The 18,636-nt window shown below is 35.6% G+C and overlaps 1 protein-coding gene and 1 pseudogene across 1 annotated transcript in view; both read right to left on the reverse strand.

The window, feature by feature from the left end:
• The window catches only part of COL19A1 (collagen type XIX alpha 1 chain), a 341,781-nt gene that overhangs the window by 294,816 nt on the left and 28,329 nt on the right, over positions 1-18,636 (reverse strand). The gene's annotated exons all lie outside the window — the stretch shown is intronic.
• LOC119539937 lies at positions 387-871 on the reverse strand (annotated as a pseudogene).

Raw genomic sequence — 18,636 nt, forward strand, 5'->3', positions numbered from 1 at the left:
CCTTCCATTACAAATACCATAGACTTGTTGCCTTAAACAACAAGAATTTATTGTCTCAACAGTTTTGAAGGCCAGAAATCCAAAATCAAGTAAGTCCTTTCCTCCTCTGAAGACTGTAGTGTTCTGGTGGTTGCTTTGTGGCAACCAATCTCTGACTTCATCACATGGTGATCTTTCTCCTTCTGTCTCCTCACATGACTTCTACTCTGTGTACAAATGTCCTTAGCTCATAAGGAAACCAGTCATACCAGATTAGGGCCTGTCTGTTTCACTTTACCCTCATCTTTTTTTTTTTAATTGAATAACAAATACTTTATTGGAAAATACATGATTTCAGTGACAGTAATAACAAAATCACTTGAACAGGACAAAAGAACAAATGCTTGCTAATCATAAGAAAATTTGTGAACAGCGGGGCTGTCACATAGAAACCCAAACTCCCAATCTTAAAGATATGTCCTCTTATTAATCCATATGGAATAGATCCATAGCACCTGGAATCTGTAGCATTCTGTAGATTATCACCTTCTAACCAAACACGACCCACTGGCACGTAACTATGGCTTTTAAAGAAATCTGGTAAACTATTGGTGAGGATTTTGTCTCCTTCCAAAACAATTACTCTTTTACAAATACTTGATTTTGGATCACTTGGACTTTTTGCAATCACAATGTCACCTCTTTGGATACCATAAAAATGTCAACTAAAATTTTCTGCAAAGACAACATCTGAATTTTGAATTGTAGACTCCACTGATGATCCAGAACATATGACAATACCACTAACATATTCAAAAGCACAATGAGCTATACTGCCGTACCGAATAGTATAGCCAAGTTGAAAGGTTTTTCCCAGAACACAGCGAAGCATAGTACTATGTAGATTCTGCCACCATTGGCCATATGTTTGTTCTACAACACATTCAATTTTTAGGGTAGTTGCAGGGCCTCCAGAAAAACAATCCTAAAGCATGTCTCAAAGCACATATGGGTGAGTCATAGTTTAAGGATTCCCCTAGTCCCAAAGAACCCCAAATGACCCTCATGCAGAACTCAGGTGGGCCTCTCTCTGCCCTCTTCTTAATAGGATCTTTAAAGATTCCATTTACAGATGAGTTCACACCCTTAAGACCAGGGGTTAGGATTTAAACATGTTTTTTTAGGGGATGTGATTGAATCTACCACATTATCATCACTAACACTCTTTAGTCATTCATGTGGATTGGAGTTACTACCTAGTGTCCTTTTTAAGCCTGAAGGACTCCCTTTAATATTTGTCGTAGGATAGTCTCTCAGTTTTGTTTATCTAGGAAAGCCTTAATTTTTTTGTCATTTTTGAAGGGTAGTTTTGATTGATATAGAATTCTTGGTTAACAGTCCTTTTCTTTCAGAATTTTTACCATATCATCCCTCTGCCTTCTGGCTTCATGGTCTGATGTGAAACCAGATGTTATTCTTATTGAGAATCTCTTGTACATGATGAATCACTTCTCTCTTACTGCAACACAGATTCTTTGTCTTTTTCTTTTGACAGTACAACTATGATATGTCTATATCAGAATCTCTTTAGTTTATCCTACTTGGAGTTTGTTGCATTTCCTGAATGTATAATGTTTTTCATCAGATTTGGAACATTTTCAGCCTTTATTTCTTCAAATATTTTTTTTTCTCTCTCTCTCTCTTTTTCTTCTGTGACTGCCATATGATTGTGTCAGTATGTTTAATGTCCCACAGGTCTCTGGCACTCAGTTCATTTTACTTCCTTCTTTTTCTTTCTGTTCTTCAGACTGAATAATCTCAGTTGACCTATCTTCAAGATAACTAATTCTTTCTTCTTCCAGCTCAAATCTGCTGTTGTGCCCCTCTACTGAATTTTTCATTTCTGTTTTTATACCTTTTAATTCCAGAATTTCTACTTGGTTCTATTTTATTATTTCTATATATTTGTTTACATTCTATGTTTATTAAGACACTTTTCTTATATACTTACCTTAATTCTTTAGACATGGTTTCCTTTAATTATTTGAACATATTTAAAATAGTTGATTTAAAGTCTTTATCAAGTAAGTTCAACATCTGGGCTTCCTCAAGGACAGTTCTATTGACTGCTTTTATTCCTGTGTATGGACTACACTTTGTTTCTTTGCATACCTTGAAAGATTTTTAGGAAAACTGGACATTTTAAATAATATAATGCGGCAACTCTGTAAATCTAATCTCCCACCCCCATGGTTTGCGCAGAGCTTCAAGGTCAGCCAGAGGTGAAAGCTTAGGGCTTTTTCAGGTCTTTCCTGGGCTTGCACATAGCCCTCTACATGTGTATAGGCTTCTAGCTTCCCACAAATACACTGAAGCTTTTCAATGTCCCTATGGACATCTCCTTCCCCAGCTTTTCCTTTTTATGTTTTTCAGTCAGTTTCTTGTTTGACCAAATTGTGATTTATGCCTCAGGCAGCTGCAATGTTTAAACAATTGCCACTGATTATTTTCAACAAATGCCTGCAGGAAAAGGCTGTTCTCATTCAGTTAGCGCTGTCAGGTCAAACAATGACAAGCCTTGTAAGGGATTTCCTGGGAACAACCAGTTGGTTAAAATACTGAGATTTCTCTGGGATTGGGGCTTTAGGGGAGCTCCAAACTGATTCTTCCCTCTCCAATAGCTACTAAGCTTCTGGTTTTCAGTGTGATGGCAGGGTTCTTTGTTTTCAAATCCACTGAGGTGTTTATGAGAGAGGGATGAGACTAGATTAAGTTAAATGCAACAAAGCTTGCTGTTCTTACCAAAATCCAGTGTTTTTCTTGAATAATTGCTCCTTAGATTTTTCCAAGCCTTTGGTTAATTTCCAGAGATCTGAAAATATTGACTGACAATTTTTGCCTATATTCTCATTGCTTTCTTTAAGAAGCATATTTTCTGAAGCCTTTACTCTATCATTCCCATTATGTCACCAGTAGTACCTTCTTGGACCTTCCAGCTCAGCCCAACCATGATCTGAATGCAGCCAGGTAACTTAGCAGAATTAAGCTGGTGAAACAAAAGAACCACATAGCTGAACTCTGTCCAAATTTTGGACTCACAGAATCATGAGAAATAATAAATTGTTGTTTGAGGTTACTAATCTTATAGTAGATTTTTACACTTCTCCTCACCTTCTATTTAGGATTAGAGCCATGTAGGCACCAGTCACATCTCTTTAAAGATTATAAGCTCTTTGAAGACAGGAACAGCATTTAATCTAACTTTCCATCCCCCACAATACCTAGTACAGTTCCAACAGAAGGTGTGAAAGAAAGAATGATCCAGTAAATGAAAAAGATAAAGATATACTTAATTTTGAGATGATTCTTTAATGGTTTATAAACAAAAAACTAAGTATAATTGTTTTTCAATAATTTAAAATTTAATTCAAAAATTGAAATTATTTTTATACTTCATGGATGATTTCTTCTGTAACAAAAGATAATAAATCAAAATAACAGTATTAATAATATTCATTTATACTTTCCCTTTCAGAAGTTTATATTCTTGTTTCAGAATAAAAATGATTTTATAATGAAGAAAGAAAATTTTCTATATTTAAAAAATAACATGCCTATATATATACACACATATATATATGTATATATGTGTGTGTGTATGTGTGTGTGTGTGTGTATATATATCCTTGAAGACTATGCTTATTTCTATCAAACAAACAGAAACACTTAATGTGACACAGAATAATTTCTCTGGGTTTTGCCAAAGTTTCTATTATAAAAGAGGTCATATTGGATTACTGGTCTGCTACCAAAGAGATATAATGACAGCTTGCTGTGTCTAAGATAGCCAAGCTTAATTTTTGAATGGAGTGTAATTTCCTATAAGAAATCCTACCCATTGCTTATTCAGTGATACTCCCATTGAGAAAAATATTGTCAATCCTTACTCACCAAACTCATTCATATATATTTTGGGACAGAAATTCTCAATGGATTGTTTTCTATCTTCCCTCCATTTTATACACCTTTCATCTAGTTCCGTTCCATAAATGAAACATTCATACAAATAAATTAATATCAACCTACATCCAAAGAGCTCCAAGTCAGTGAAATTTAAGAGTAATTAATCTTTTATTTCCCATTGTCTCTTAAATATTAATGTCAACAAATGAGGTTACAGGTATACCAAAATAGCAAAATGTCCAATCTAAAATCAACATTTTAAAAACCATGACTAAGTAAAAGTCACAGAAAGCCAAACTAAAATAGCTCCCAATTCTCCAAAGATGCCAGAGGAAACTTGCCCCATTGCAGAGTCCTCTTTACACTGGTCCCTGAGAAAGAAGGGCTGGTTCTAGGCATAATTTGGAGTGTCTCTGAAGCCTCATAATTTACATATCTTAGATTCCCTTACATTTACGGCTTACTTCAATATTGCCAAAGTCTAAAATGTAGTTTTCATCCACTTTGATTTTCTGTGTGTAGCAGCACTCTATTCAATTGTATAGTGGAAATGCTGATAAACTGCAGGGCAAGTGGCAGGATATCAAAAGCGGGGCTCCTTACAATGACCAGTTGTGACAGACTGCCATGGCCAGGTCTGAGAACCAGAGCCAGTGAGATTTTGACCCCAATAAAAAATTTATTTTTAACAAACATTACAATAGTTCACTTTTGGGTTAAAATTGAGAGATTTTTATTTTCTTCTTTATATTTTGTCTACTTTCCAAATTTTTGCCATAAGTATGAATTGCGTTAATGATAATTATAAAAACAAGTATTTTATTTTAAGAAAAAATTATCCTAACATCTAAAATGCCCTGTAAATTCTCTCAGAGTTCAGAGAGAAGTAGCACACTAAAAATGAAAAAATAAAAAAGCTATATGTCTTAATATGCTAGTAGCAAGGTATCCCTTTAAAAATTGATAAACTATGAAACATTCTTTTTGCTATTATTGGAGATAACAAATAAGTCACAAAAGTCTATAACTCACAACCTACAGCTTCATAATTAGTAAATCACTGAAGCATGAAGAAACGACAGAAGAAACTTCAAATGAAAACACATCCAGGTGAATATTTTCTCAGTATACTTTAAATAGAATCTCTGATTATAAAACATTAGGACTTATATTCATGTAGTTGGATAAAAATCAATATTTTATTAACCACAAAGGGATTCACTGTATAAGGCTTCAAGAATGGATTATATTTATCCAAATTCCATCTTACCTACATTCTCTATGTCTTCTTCCCCTCCTAATTAGTGCATAAACCTTCCCTTGTCAGAATTTATTTAAAAGCATTAGGAAATACAAATAAAATGACAAAATCTAAAAGGTTTCTGCTTTACAAGAAAAATCTTGGCAGGATATGGAGGAAGCATTGAATCACTCAGCATAAGTAGAATTGTATTAAATAGGATTATACATCCACTATCTTTTGTATATGTAGTATGAATTCAGAGATGCCAAAATTCTCCTTAACTTTGAAGTGCTCTCACTGACAAGCCAAAACACCTAATATTCTACTATCAGAGCTTTCTTCCTCTTTGGAAAATGCCTGTGTTTATAAAAGCTCTTTGTTAACATTAAAATAGTCTCAAAAAAAAAAAAAAACAGTCATACTATATTAATAAATTCTCTAATAATCAGCTCTCACCTTGGAAAGCACAGAGCAGGGCTCTACAGGGATTGCTATGAAGCAAGGAAGTTTTTATGGAGAAGGCATGGAGGGGAAGAATAAATATAGAGCAGCAAATGTCCCTGACTTAGCCAGGCCAAGCTGAGACACCACTGTCTGGATCCCTGGGTGACAAAAGAGTCACCTTAAGGCATTGGGAATTTGGGAGGGGAGTTTCAAAAAGATGGAGGGCATGTCAAAGGGAGATGCAATCAAAATAAACCTTGTGTATTTCTTTCTTCTAAGCTCCAGATTCATATATCTAAGTCCCTACTGGACATTTCCACTTGCATGTTTAAAGGCATCATTAAATGACTGAAATTGATCATTTTGTTTTCCTGCCCAAACATGTCCCTCCGCAAGAATTCCATATTTCAATAAAAGACATCCCCATTTATCCAGGTGCTCCAGCCAAATCCTTAGAAGTCATTTTTGACTCTACCCTATCCTTTATGAAGCCTCACCCCAACCAATCCGTTAGCAAGTCTTATAATTTCTACTTCTGAATTAGATCCTGGTTCTGTCCATTTCCCTCCATCTCCACTGTCACCACTCTATTCTCAGCAGCCATCCTTTCTCCCCAAGATTCCTGCTACAGTGTCCTGATCAAACTCAGTCTTTCCGCTTCCTTACAGTCCAGTCCCCACACAACAGCTTGAGTAACTTTTAAAATGGGAAGTAGACCAGGTCCCTCCCTTACTTACAACCCTCCAACACCTCCCCAAGTTTCCTGGGCTAATATACACATCCCCAACAGAAGCATACAAGGCCTCACGTGATCTGATCCCAGCCTTCCTCTGTCACATCATCTACTATTCTAGTCTCTGCCTGACAAAACAGGCTCCAGCCACAATGACCTGAATTTTGCTCCTTGAACATTGCTCATTGAGGTCTTAGGCCTCTGTACTTCCTGTTCCCTGTGCCTGAGACAGTCTTTCCCAGAGGTCTTTACTTAGATGGCTTCTGCTTACCTCTCAAGTCTCAGCTCAAATGTCATTTCCTTCCAAAGGTCTAAATTTATCCTCACTCAAGTTGCTATCTAACACATTACCTTGTTGTTGTTTTTCTCATAGACTTATAACTACCTGAGTTTTAAGAAATTTACTTGTTTACATGTTATTGATTTATGCAATAATGTCTATCTCCAACCAATAGAATGTGATTTCCATGAAAACAGGGCCCTGCCAGGTTTATTGCTAAACTCAAGTATTGATACTAGTACCTGGCATACAGAAAGCACTCACAAAATTTTGTTACATTTATAGGAAATCCACAATGGTGTCCACGATCAGGCCTAATAAGTGCTAAAAACTTGTACTCAGTGTAAAATATGGTAGTTTGCATAATGCTTTGAGGCTAAGGCCTTAGACTGTGCTACATCATATTTAGCAGGGAAGAGGCAGAAGGAAAAATCAAGCCCTATATATTTCTAAAGAAGGTTAATCAATGAATTTAAAGCAAAACACTTCCAAAACCAGACAGAATCAGTACTCTTAATTTTGAAAATAATTTTAAAATTGCTACAGGTTATATCAAAATATAGTGGTTGCTCTAAGAAGATTTCACCAAAATTGTCCTTCAGCAAGTCTTCCCGTCTTGAAAATATTTCAATCTTAAGAAACCACACATAATAAATTCCTGTAATCTGATACTCCTAATGCTGAATGGAGCATTGAAAGTAATTTAGAACAACAATCTTGCCTCATAGTTGAGGAATTAAAGCCATAAAGGTTAAATAACTCCCCTACACTTCGTCTGCCAGGCAGAGGTCAGTATGGGACTTGAACTCGGAACTCCTAATTCCAAGGTCGGTTTTTTCCAGTATATCAAGTTGCTTGCATCCTCTGGGTTAAGAATAAAATTTTCTTCAGGGTTACCAACTTGATTTAAAAGTAATCTTGGGGAACACTGAGAAAGAAAAAAACTTTTCTATTTTTCTGAGTAATGGGGGGGCCATGGAAATAAATCTAAAATATTAATTTTAAGAAATGAGTAAATAATTAAGATATTTACAACCATAGTATAATATTAACAACAATAATATATCATATTTTGGTGTCCAAGCAAAGTGTTCATTACGACATTTGTGCATCCTAGGCAACTAGTAGCCCCGAGGGGTAGATTATTACAGTTCCTTCCCCTAATGATATTTTGAGCACAGATCAGGAAGTATCTCAACACAGTAATATCTTTAAAATAGGGATTATCCTCTGTTGAGTTTCAAGAAAGATATGCATGCTAAAGAAGTAGATGACCAATCAGTACTGTTTTATCTCTATTCCTTTGAGATCATTTCTTAGAAAAATGAGAAGTTTTCACTTTAAGATAAGTGGCATTTCCAGAAAGATGTGAAAATTAAGAAAATAGTATATATGCTAATAATGAGGTAATGCAAAGAAAAGTATGAAGTGTTCTGATAAAAAGTGCCTCTGTGCTTATCTTACTGGCTAGAAGTAATATATTGGGATTTTAATACCTTAGAAAGACTATGAATAGAATGGTAACCTAATTAAAAAGACAAGCCATTCCTTAAAAGGTGAAAATAATGTTCACAATATGGCTATTTCAAATGATTATAGAAAGAAAGAGAATCCTTAGCACCAATCCTGCATTATGTTTTCCTGGCATACGGATCAGAGTAAGCCTCCATTTCATTCATACCCTGAGGTGTAAAATCAGTGCCTGACATAGCTACAATCCGAAGCCAACTTAATAAAGATGGAGTATCTGGTCTCTCAGGGACAGTAAGGTGTCAGCATTCCTGGCTGTCCATTAATGAGAAATCAACAAGAACTACCTTAAAAGGATGAACTTTGCTTTTCTCGCTGCCTTCCACATGGTGAGCATCACAAGCATGGCAAAGCCAGGAAAAAGCAGAAAACCTATAACACAATTCACTCTTTTAAAGTACATGCAAGTGTTTAATGATATAGCTGTTTGACAAGGATATGAAGGCAGGGAGTGGATCTCATTTATTCTTGATGACTCTCCATAGTAGGCTCTGGTGGTTTATTGTCAAGAAAAATGACCACAATGAAGCTCATGAATTTCTATATTTCTTAGTATATTAACTAATTGATAATTTCATTGTACTGCAAGTTCAATTTGATATATTTGTTCAGTATTCCTAAAAGAACCAGTTTGTAATTTTGCAAGTAATACCTAAGTTTCATGTATAGAAAAAGTGAAGGACACAACCAAATCCAGAATAGGGAGGGGGAGGAGGGATAAGGAAGAAAAACCCACAAATACCAATTTTTGTTGTCATCATTGTTTTACATTACTAAATAATAAGGAATAGGAAACAAAGAGTAAAATGTAAAAAAAGAACAAACAAAAATTAACAAATGTTCACAATTCCAGTGCTCTAACTGAAAAGCAAGAGAACATAATTATTCTAGAGAAATTTCATTTTGTAAATGATATTTCAAAAATCAAATGTGCTATATATTCAGACAGAAAATTGTTTTTAAAAATTTACTTGCTGATTACAATGGTACCAGGGATAATTCTTCAACCAGCTTATAACACTGCTCCTGAAGTAAAGCCTCTTTTTTAAAAATGCTATTTTTGTACAGCTGAAGTGAGTTTTCCAGATCATATTTAACAAGACCAACCTTTATTTACCTTTTGCTTCCAAAATGAAATGGCTTGATGGAAAAAATTCTATTTTTAAATATCAAGGACTGGCTTCAAAACTAATTCTTCCATTCTGAATAAGCATGAGGCAGAGTTTATGAAGAACTTCCGTATTTACAAGTATCAGTGGGGCCTCTGACTTGCTGAATATCTTCCAGGAAGAGAAATATGATACAAGTTACATTTCCTGAGAGTGAAATGAGAGATGCTTGGAGTTTATAGTAAGTCATTTCTTTCCCAGCTGACATCCACCATCACCTGTCATGTTGCAAGCAATTTGGCTAACAGGGCCTGGAGGGTGAGTCTGAAACACCTTCCTTGGGCTGGGTCATGATGTTTGAGTTCCACAGCCACAGAGATTCTGAAATCCTAACTTTTTTGTGTTTGCTGACAACATTCAGACAGACAGGCTGTTAATGAGAACACAAAGCTTGGACGACTCTCTAATAATCGCAGGCCTGTTATGATTAGCACTTGTTCATTGTGGAAATGGAATAGCTACCCATTAAAAATGAGGACTCCTACAAGATGTCATTTAGATGAAAAAAAAGATGAACTAGAGAAGCTGCTTGTCATAAATAGGGCCCCTTTAGAGGCTAACTTTTATAGGGGTCCCCTGGCCAAAAAAGATCAGGAAATCCTGAATCAAACCCATGCCCACCCCCTAAGAGGGCCTCTGAATTCCAAAGTGTCCTTCCTGGGCCGGGCGGCTCAGCTTCTGCTTCAGGATCATCAAGGGGTCTCAGAACTAACTGAAAGCTGTGATTTTCCCAATATCATATGCTCAAGTATTGTTGTTTTTTTCCCTAGAATGTAACATTATTTCTCCCACACCTTTACTCTTTTATATGAATAAAGGTGAAACCCCTCAGCCTGGCACATAAGGCCTTTCAGAACATCACCCCAGCCAATGCTTTCAGCCTCTTCTAGCCCTCCTGACACTCTCCCTACCTGTGTTCTCTTACTCCACAGGATTTCTCATCATTCTTCAAATTACTTTAACTTTAAAAATCACCCTGATACTCCCTCCAACTACTGTGCACTGGCAAATTCTTACTTATCCTTCAAGTCTCAACATTTCATCTCCACTGTGGAGCTTTTCCTGGCTCCCTCAGATGCCTTCATCCATGTCCAGAGTTTTTCATTCATATAGCTAAAGATGCCTACTACATTTCATAATACTTCATTGTTGACACATTTGTCTTCTCAGAGACTGTAGGGAACTCAGTGGCAGGGACTGTATCTTTATCCTTAAATTCTCAGTGCTTGACACATAATAAATATCCAATACCTGTTTGGGAACTGAATGAAATACTTTGTCAGAATTTCTCCTTTCACTGCCATCAAGGCTGAACTTAGAAACAGTAGTGACAATATAACATGAAATGTTTATTTCTATATAGTTCATCTAAAAGCAAAGAGATTTTTATATTCGTATGGTAAATGAACAGAAAGATAGGCAACATGAGGATGATTGAAGGGTTTGCCTAATATCCTATCTACCAACTTTGCAGCCCCACAAAGGAGGGAGACCCAGGAGTCTACAGAACTATATTTATTAAGCATTCTGTGAGGCTCTGCGCCCAAGCAGCACTGCTTGGAAGCCCAGAAAATATTTAGAGAAAGGGTCATCGGATCTCCTGGCACCACTTTCTGAAGTACATTCACGCCCCTCTCAACCATAACCACCGGGCAACTCTGGTCCCTAAGGGCTCCAGACAAGCAGCCATGAGCAGAGGTTGGTGGGATCCCAGGGAGCAGCATGTCCATGGAGGGGACTCCAAGCAGAGGCACGCGTGACATGCCCCTACAAGATTAAAATACAGTAACAGAAATGTACTTGTTCTTGAACATCTGTGCAACTTTCCTGGGGTTGCCAGAAATAATGAGAGTAGCCTTTAAAAGGAAGTTGAGGCTTATGGTTGTGCAGGTAGAGAATAAGAGTCATAATGTTTTAGGCACTGATGTTACCGTGACACTATCTGACCCCATGTACTAATGAGGCCTGGGAACATTCAGATTATACAAGCCAGAATGAGATCAGCATTACATAAAATGAATAAGTAAAAAAAAAAGGTGTTATTTGACCACAAAAAAAGGAAGGAAATTTGACTGAGGACATTAGCAAGAGCTGCATGGAAAAGGTGGGATGTGTACCAAGTTTTCAAGGGTATGTAAGATTCCAACTGGTAGAAATGACAGAGTAAGATGAATAAAGCATAACAGCTATACAAAGGCAGTTCAGTGCAGCACTGAGGCCAATGGCTTTGGAGACAGGTCAACAGCAACTTTGAAAGAGAAGTTTCCATGGCATTCAAGGAGTCCCAGTTAGATTAGAGTGGGTTAAGAAGAATGAGGAAATGAAAGTGGTTAGTAACATTATTCCTGCAAGTAAACGGGATCCTCAAGGAAAAATGTTTCTAGAACAGGGAAGGATTAAGTATATTTGTGGACTAAGAGGCCAGGATACAGTGGAGAGAGGCATTGAAGACACAAGAGCAAGGGGGATCACTGGTGGTTGAAGGTCTTAGAGGAGGCCGCATAGAGAGGATTAAGAGCACAAGAGAAGGGGTTAACCTTTGAAAGCAGGAGAGTGGCCTCTAGAGAGGACAGCCGAAGCACAGAAATTCTGAGGTGGAGAGAGGAAGTTGAGAGAGTTCATATAAGAGGAATAACTTGGCACAAAACATCTGGTCAATTCAATCTCATGTTCAACCAGCCAGATGTTAATTTTGCATGGCACAACCACACATGTCCATATTAATTAAATTTTTCATTGAACTTCTGATCGCCTCCAAATTACATAGATATATCCATGTGAGAGAAATTATTAAAGCCAATTATTTGAATACATTATTCTTTTAGCTATAATTACAAAAATCTCACCTAAGCTGGAATAAATGTATTTTAAGAAATGTAAGTACTGACTAAAAGGAGAAAATGGACAAAGCAAACCAAGCTTATGTGAGTCATATAAAATAAAACAACCAGCTTTTTGGCTACCACACTTATTTTCTTAATCTTTTTTTCACAGTTACCATTAAAATTATAACTTTATCATACTATTTGATTCTGTGTCTGACAATGAGGATTAAACTACCCAATGCTATTTTATGAAATGCAGAGTCCTATCGATATGCAAAAACCTATATGGTTTTAAATAGTTGTTATAAAGTTATTCCTAAGCACTAGCATAAGAAAATATCACACATTACTGTGGTGAATTCTCTGGCTAATTCACAAGTTTAAGGTCACGTTTCTCTGTCTATAAGTCTATAAGCATTACAAAAGCAATACATTTGCAACCACCTAAGATCAATAACTAATTAATCCTCACAGCATTTTTATGGGCCAAATAAGACTAAGGACAACAGAAGTACATGCTAACATGTTGGATTTCCTTTGTATACTCTGAAAACCTACAGTGTACATTCCACAGATACATACCTACAACATCACCCAAGCAAAAGCTCTACTGTCCATTACAGGATGTAATCATTGAATAAAAAGATAGGTAAAGATATTTTTAAAATCTAATGTATAATCCAACAGTAGAAGTAGATTAATAAATACCTATCAAATTTGCCCAAATAATTACCAAAGTAGAATATCCTAATTTCATTATTTTATGATGACATTTGCATAAGTAGTACACTTAACTGAAACCTTATTACCGTCAGCGTAAATGCCATAGGGCCATTTTACAATAATATAATTTACATGGAATTAAAGTACAAAATAATTCTGGATTTGGAAACAGAATTCCTGAGTTCTAGGTCCAACTGTTCCATTTACTATCTTTGGAATATTAGGCAAATTACTTATTTTCACTGAACCTCAGTTTTTGCATCTGTAAAACAGTGATGTAATACCTACATCATATGAGTTGTTGTGGGGACCAAATGATAAAAAAAGTTAGAAAAAAAAAAGTAAATCTAAAGCATTACATATATGTAAGTTGGTACTACTGGAAGAATCATCAGCATTCATGGAAACTGGATACTTAACCTGAGGTCCCTTATCAGGAATGTATTTACTAAAGGAGTTAAAAGTAATATGCCTTGCTTTGCTTTTTTGGTGTACTGGTAAAAAGGAACTCTTGATTGCCTAACATGGAAATGGCTACACAATCTACCAATGAAATTCAAATACCCCTTGAAATATTTAACCCAAAGTTCACATCAATTAAACTAAAGTATATTAAACACTAATATGTATCAGGAACCATGATGAACACAGATATGAATCAGTTGGATATAATTCCTACTTTGTCAGGATTCACAAATAAGAATAATTTCCCACAAAAAAATCAAATTTCTTGACCTGATCTGCCAAAGGAATGGAAGTTTTGACATGGGCAATGGAGCCTGAAGAAAAAATAATAAATTTTTTACCAAACAATAGTAGATGAGAAGCCTATTACCTGTTTTGAATGACTGTAGACTTTCATCAGAGCATTAGTCACCTGGGAGTTATAAGAAAATTGTCTGGAATTTTGCCAGGGGCTTATGTAATGTCCTTGAGCATCAGACAAAATCAGATGTCTTGCCACCTTTTACATGGATAAAGTAGGCTGTCAATGTTTTCTAGTTAGCAATTAGCTCATATAGCACTTGTTAAAATCCCCCATATCTTAATCTCCCAGAGCCCCATGACTTGGTACATAACATTCCTAAACCTGGGATGTTCTCCCCAGAACCCTATCCGTTTCTGACTTCTCTGTATTCCCTCCAGTCTTCAAAGCCCAGTTCAAATTCCACAGCCTCCAAGTTTTTAATTTTATTTTTTTTATCATCCCAACTATAAAGGATTTCAACCTCCTCTGAACATTAAAAGCATTAACAGTATATTTAGGGTTATGATTAAGTTCGTTTTCATTTCATGTCTCTGAGGGAAGATACCACACCCTCTCTAGGGGTAAGAACCACATCATATACGATTATCTGTGAACACTGCCCTCTTAATTTTCACCAAGACAAATAAGAAACTACTCTTTTTTTCCTCAGAAATAAGAAGCTCTCCTCATTTCCTTACAAAGTTTATATACACTGGAGGCTAGAAATACTTAAGTTTGTAAATGAATTGCAACTTATCACTTTCATTTCATTTTACTTACACCTTCTTCTGGTTAACGTACTGTTATGCATATGCTCTTTGAAGGCATAAATGTTTCTCACTGTTAGAGAATTTTGGATTCTTAAATAAATGAATCCGTTTATGGTTTCTCCATTTACAACTCATCAGAAACAAAAAAATATTTTAATTTTGTAAGACTTCTACTAGCATTCACAGATAGACATTGAACTTAAAAAGTTTCTGTGCTTTTCAAATAAGAAGTACAAGCATTTCTCTCAAGCTAACAGAATAAATGTCCAAATTCAAGCAAAAATTTAACTAAAGTGATATGAATATTGTAGAACTCACACTGATCAATTACAGATACACTCTACATTCCCCAAAACAATACTGAATTCTGTGAAATCTGAAGAATGAAAATCACAACTCACTTTAATTTGATGTTGTGAATACCAAATGTTTCCAAAACTAGTAAATGGAAATACTGAACTGATAATATTTCATATTATATTACATTTTATAAATCATTTCTTTCCTAAGCAATTAGTTACTGGTACATTTTAGCATCCTGAATTTTCTAGGAAAAAGAAATGTTCTTATAATTGTGAACAAGTAATTATTTCCATGAATTCTTCAAATCTGTGTAATGCTAATCTTTAAAATTTGTTCTTTGTAATGCATATAATTTTGCTTAATCATATGATTTAAAGAGATCAGTAATTTTAAACTTAGGCTTTTTTATTTTTTCATTTTAAGAATATATGACAATGACTTATTTCACACATTTGGTATGTTGAACTGTAATTAAGGAAATAAAGTGATGACATTAAGAATTATGCGAGTCAGTCAATCTCATAAAAACAGCAGGACAACTTTTTAACTAAGTCACATTTCCTTATACAGGAAACTTCCCATCTACAAAATGATAGAATGCCCTAAATGAAAACCCAAGGGATGTATAAATAGTCATTCTCTATAGCTTAACAGAATTGTGAACTAATGCTTTTACTATGCTCAGCAATTAGAAGCTTCAGTATCAGAGTTCTGAACATAGTTTTGGATCTCAGAATTTAACTGGGAGTTTTGAGAACTTGGAGCGGTCCCAAAGAAGAGCCATAAAAATGAAACGTGTTAGAGAACAGGCCCTTATGAGGGAAGGAATGAAAATATTGAAAATCAGTGAGATGCTAAGGGAAGTTTAGCCTTTATAAGAAAAGGGTGGTATTTGAGTTGCATAGTCTATGAATGGCAGAAGGCAATCCATCTCAGTTTCTTCTCAAAGCAAGAGGGAAGTGTAGCTTTTTCTTTGCACTGTATCTCTCTAGAGGGCTCCAAGAAGACAAAACTAGGACTGCATTCATTCATTAGTTTAAGCCCAGAGACTAGCAGAGTGCCTGGCCCATAGTAGTACTCAGTAAATGCTTACTGAACAAAAGAATGCACTCTATACTAGACTGCATTCATTTCACAATACCCTACTGCCTCTTATTCACCCATTAGTAGAACAGAAACATTTTGAGACCCTCTAAAAGACTTACATAATGAAATAAATATTGTAAGATACAGTTTCTATTTTTAAATTGCTACAAGTTTATAGTTAAAAAACAAAACTTAATAACAAACTGTTAAAATAATAATATCCAATGCTGCTGAAGATATTGGGAAATAAGTAGCACAGATGGTTAAAATAATGCAGGAACGTAATCAGTTGTTTGTAACAAGATCCCTAAAATGAGCTAGTAATTCCACTTCCAAAAGTCATTATTTTGAAAATAATCATAAACACAGGGGGAACAAAAACCTTGTAATGTTATTTATAATAGTAAAAATCTGAATGTAGTGTAAAGGTCCATGTAGAAAAGACATGCCTGTGGGATGATTCATTCAAGAGTAGCAAAGACAAAGTGCAAATCATGTTGCAATATACATACAACTTTTACCATATTTAGGATTATTTCCAAGGCCAACTGGCCAGTCATGCTAAGAGTGTGTTGCCCTATGCAATGGTTAATTTTGTGTGTCAGCTTGGCTAGGTATGGTCAAACACTGGCCTACTTGCTACTGTGGAGGTTATTCCATAGATGGGATTAGCATCTATAAGCAGTTGACTTTACCTCAAGGAGGTGACTCTCGGCAGTGTGGGTGGGTCCCATCCAATCAGCTGGAGGTCTTAAAAGGGAGAACTAAGGATTTCAAAAATCAGAAGAAATTCTGCCTTGAAACTACACAACCCCTCCTCTCTGGCATCCCCCACACTTGAATTTAAGACTTCAACATCACTTCTCCTGGAATTTCCAGCCTCTGACCTGCCCTATGGAATTTGGAATTGTCACCTCCCATAATAACATGAGCCAATTCCTTATAAAATATCTCAATATTAATTGTTAAAATGTTAATATCAAGAGATTCACTATATTTATTATACTAAATGTCATGTAATATTTGTACATATATCTTGTCAGTTCTGTTTCTCTGGAGAACCCTGACTAATTTACCCCATCAGAATCAATAGTGCATAGAAAATCATCAACTTTCTATGATTAGGACATTTTTATTTAAAACAAGTTTCTATAGAAGCAACTAATGAACCTCAGAGACTGTATTATGCCAAGAAAATAAGGTGTTCCATAGTATATACATTTTTTTGTTTACATTTTCTCTCAATTCTTCACTATTTTGTCTAGATAATTGCCAAAACAGGATTGAAAGATCATTAAAATATGATTATCTGGGTATAGCTCAATACAAATAGAAATAATTATTTCTTTCACATAACCAGAGAGACTTGTAAATACAAGAAACTAAGGAAATTTCCTCAAAAAAAAAAAAAAAAATTCCAGAAAACTAAGTAGCATGTCATTTCAGAATCATTTAAAACCCTCAAATACTTACCTGTCATTTGCTATCCCAAGAACTACTGAAGAAATGGGCATGAGTTTAAAACAAAACAAAGTATGTAAAGCCCCTCACATGTCTCTTGAGCTTATGTCACTTCAATGTGTACAATAATATTTATCTGGAGGGCCTCTGGGAATCTGAGATCCTACAAGAGCAACCTTTGGAATTCCCACATTAAGTCAAGTTAAGGCACCAAGTGTGCCCAACAGATACCTGACCAACAAACTTGTTAGTTCTCTTCCCTCATGATGTTACCTGGACTATGCCGGAACAATAAAAGCAAACTCAGGCATAGAAAGCGTCCCCATTTTCCACATAAAATAGTATCTGCCTTTTCCAATGCTGACTCTGCAAGGAGACTTATTTCCAATTATATAAATAGCTGCAACTTTACTCTAGTCTCATTGAAAAATCAAAATGGCATCATGCAAGAGAAACATCCTAGCATACTTGGCTCAATGAGTGAAATGTAACTGGAGATGAGCCAAGCTACTTGACACTCGCTAGTCAGCTTAACCAGATGCCTTCCAGTTTCCTGTAGTTGGAAGTACCAGGGTTCTGCTCCACAGAGCCAGAGAATGCATTTACACTGATTGCCCAGGGATTGCACAGTGATTTAAAACCAAAAGCCAGAAAATAATTTAAAAGTCATGTCTCATATTTGTTATTGCACAGGTTCGAAGGGGAATAGCTATAAATGGCTATAAGTTTTCCAGTGTGGCTATTTAAAATAAGCTAGACCTACATCCAGGTCCAATGAATTTTTAAAACATTTCATTCCAATCTTTTTGCCACCTTGCCAGAGTCATAGGGGTTTAAATCAGCAGGAAGAAGGTGGGGAGAGAATATGCATCTTAACTTTTTATTTGAAGCAACAGAAACAATTGTCTTCCTTAAATTCATTAAAGTTATCTACCACTAGTTAAGAAACATCTAAACTAAAAATAATAATAATAATAATAAAGAAAAAAAAGAATTCTGCTTAAGAGAAATGTGCCTGTAGGCTTTTCTTTTCAACATCTAAATATCCAAACACGGAACTGCTGTGCCCTAAGGTTTGAATGCCTGTTTTTGAAGCACCTAAACAGCAGCCCACAAGAGCAAAAGTCTGTACAGTAACATCTGCTGAAGAGCCCCATCTGACAATCACCCATTTTGATCAGCCAATATCAAATTACTCTCTTCCTTACCACTCGTGTTCCTTACCAATTAATAAGCATGCCATTAAGCTAAAATTACCTAAAGTACCACAAAATAGGGGGTTTAAAAGAAACTTTCTCAAAGAAAAAGGGTTATAAAATCTTATAAATACAATTGCTATGCACAAATGAACCTAGTTTGTACAGAGCAGCTGAGAATAT

The sequence above is a fragment of the Choloepus didactylus genome, chromosome 7 (genome assembly GCF_015220235.1).
Source record: "Choloepus didactylus isolate mChoDid1 chromosome 7, mChoDid1.pri, whole genome shotgun sequence".
In the NCBI taxonomy this organism is placed as follows: Eukaryota; Metazoa; Chordata; class Mammalia; order Pilosa; family Megalonychidae; genus Choloepus; species Choloepus didactylus.